This window comes from Cebidichthys violaceus, unplaced genomic scaffold, assembly GCF_023349555.1.
Source record: "Cebidichthys violaceus isolate CVI_PGR_0920_01 unplaced genomic scaffold, fCebVio1.0.p SCAF_127, whole genome shotgun sequence".
NCBI lineage: Eukaryota > Metazoa > Chordata > Actinopteri > Perciformes > Stichaeidae > Cebidichthys > Cebidichthys violaceus.
This window is the reverse complement of record NW_027176293.1, coordinates 57,501-60,000: the sequence shown is the minus strand read 5'-3', so window position 1 is coordinate 60,000 and position 2,500 is coordinate 57,501. Positions and strand designations below refer to the sequence as shown.

At 38.7% G+C, this 2,500-nt stretch overlaps 3 non-coding genes and 1 pseudogene across 3 annotated transcripts; all 4 read right to left on the bottom strand.

Annotated features, from left to right (window-relative positions):
• Positions 1-283: 283 nt before the first annotated feature.
• On the bottom strand, positions 284-402 carry LOC137869721 (5S ribosomal RNA). Its single transcript, XR_011102453.1, has one exon. It is a non-coding gene; the product is annotated as a 5S ribosomal RNA (ribosomal RNA).
• A 452-nt stretch (positions 403-854) lies between these two features.
• LOC137869693 (5S ribosomal RNA) lies at positions 855-973 on the bottom strand. The gene has a single exon (XR_011102426.1). It is a non-coding gene; the product is annotated as a 5S ribosomal RNA (ribosomal RNA).
• Positions 974-1,425: 452 nt separating this feature from the next.
• On the bottom strand, positions 1,426-1,544 carry LOC137870008 (5S ribosomal RNA). Its single transcript, XR_011102660.1, has one exon. It is a non-coding gene; the product is annotated as a 5S ribosomal RNA (ribosomal RNA).
• A 451-nt stretch (positions 1,545-1,995) lies between these two features.
• LOC137869983 (5S ribosomal RNA) lies at positions 1,996-2,104 on the bottom strand (annotated as a pseudogene).
• Between the last annotated feature and the right edge of the window lie 396 nt (positions 2,105-2,500).

Here is a 2,500-nt window from a genome sequence, read left to right as displayed (position 1 = left end):
TTCTTCACAGAGAACTCTTACCTGTTGGTCGGAACCGGATTGAAAAGACTCAAATACCAACAACAGTAGGTCAATTGCAAAATGTGAACGAACCTAAACCAGTTCATTGATTAACATTCCAAAATAAAGGAAATATTGATATGATATTGATTGATTCTCTTTTCCCTTTTGACTGTTACCCACCTCTTTTCATGGATCTCTTCTTCAATCTTGCCTCATTCTCACATCTTTGTCAAATGAAAAAGCAGCAGTGTCCTCTGCCTTATGGAGAGAAAATTGAAAGAGCTTACAGCACCAGGTATTCCGAGGAGGTCTCCCATCCAAGTACTAACCAAGCCCAACTCTGCTTAGCTTCCGAGATCGGACGAGATCGGGCTCGATCAGAGAGGTATGGCCGTAAGCAAGTTTGTCTCCAACACATAGTCCTTTAAAAGCTGTTACAAATTGCTGTCATTTATAGTACATTTAGGACATGTTTAAGAAATCTCATTTTATGTTCCAAGGGACCCCGTTTTTAAAAAATGAAGCAGTTCTTTGAATGGTAGGGTGAATGGTGAATTAAACTTTACTTTTCTTCACAGAGAACTCTGACCTGTTGGTCGGAACCGGCTTGAAAAGCCTCAAATATCAACAACAGTAGGTCAATTGCAAAATGTGAACGAACCTAAACCAGTTCATTGACTAACATTCCAAAATGAAGAAAATATTGATATGATATTGATTGATTCTCTTTTCCCTTTTTATTGTTACCCACCTCTTTTCATGCATCTCTTCTTCAGTCTTGCCTCTTTCTCACATATTTGTCAAATGAAAAAGCAGCAGTGTCCTCTGCCTTATGGAGAGAAAAGTGAAAAAGCTTACATCACCAGGTATTCCCAGGCAGTCTCCCATCCAAGTACTAACCAGGCCCGACTCTGCTTAGCTTCCGAGATCGGACGAGATCGGGCGCAATCAGAGAGGTATGGCCGTAAGCAAGATTTTCTCCAACACATAGTCCTTTAAAAGCTGTTACAAATTGCTGTCATTTATAGTACATTTAGGACATGTTTAAGAAATCTCATTTTATGTTCAAAGGGACCCCGTTTTTAAAAAATGAAGCAGTTATTTGAATGGTAGGGTGAATGGTGAATTAAACTTTACTTTTCTTCACAGAGAACTCTGACCTGTTGGTCGGAACCGGCTTGAAAAGACTCAAATACCAACAACAGTAGGTCAATTGCAAAATGTGAACGAACCTAAACCAGTTCATTGACTAACATTCCAAAAAGAAGAAAATATTGATATGATATCGATTGATTCTCTTTTCCCTTTTTACTGTTACTCACGTCTTTTCATGCATCTCTTCTTCAATCTTGCCTCTTTCTCACATATTTGTCAAATGAAAAAGCAGCATTGTCCTCTGCCTTATGGAGAGAAAATTGAAAAAGCTTACAGCACCAGGTATTCCCAGGCAGTCTCCCATCCAAGTACTAACCAGGCCCGACTCTGCTTAGCTTCCGAGATCGGACGAGATCGGGCGCAATCAGAGAGGTATGGCCGTAAGCAAGTTTGTCTCCAACACATAGTGCTTTAAAAGCTGTTACAAATTGCTGTTATTTATAGTACATTTAGGACATGTTTAAGAAATCTCATTTTATGTTCAAAGGGACCCCGTTTTTAAAAAATGAAGCAGTTCTTTGAATGGTAGGGTGAATGGTGAATTAAACTTTACTTTTCTTCACAGAGAACTCTTACCTGTTGGTCGGAACCGGATTGAAAAGACTCAAATACCAACAACAGTAGGTCAATTGCAAAATGTGAACGAACCTAAACCAGTTCATGATTAACATTCCAAAATAAAGAAAATATTGATATGATATTGATTGATTCTCTTTTCCCTTTTGACTGTTACCCACCTCTTTTCATGGATCTCTTCTTCAATCTTGCCTCATTCTCACATCTTTGTCAAATAAAAAAGCAGCAGTGTCCTCTGCCTTATGGAGAGAAAAGTGAAAAAGCTTACAGCACCAGATATTCCCCCATCCAAGTACTAACCAGGCCCGACTCTGCTTAGCTTCCGAGATCGGACAAGATCGGGCGCAATCAGAGAGGTATGGCCGTAAGCAAGTTTGTCTCCAACACATAGTCCTTTAAAAGCTGTTACAAATTGCTGTCATTTATAGTACATTTAGGACATGTTTAAGAAATCTCATTTTATGTTCCAAGGGACCCCGTTTTTAAAAAATGAAGCAGTTCTTTGAATGGTAGGGTGAATGGTGAATTAAACTTTACTTTTCTTCACAGAGAACTCTGACCTGTTCGTCGGAACCGGCTTGAAAAGACTCAAATACCAACAACAGTAGGTCAATTGCAAAATGTGAACGAACCTAAACCAGTTCATTGATTAACATTCCAAAATGAAGAAAATATTGATATGATATTGATTGATTCTCTTTTCCCTTTTTACTGTTACTCACGTCTTTTCATGCATCTCTTCTTCAATCTTGCCTCTTTCTCACAT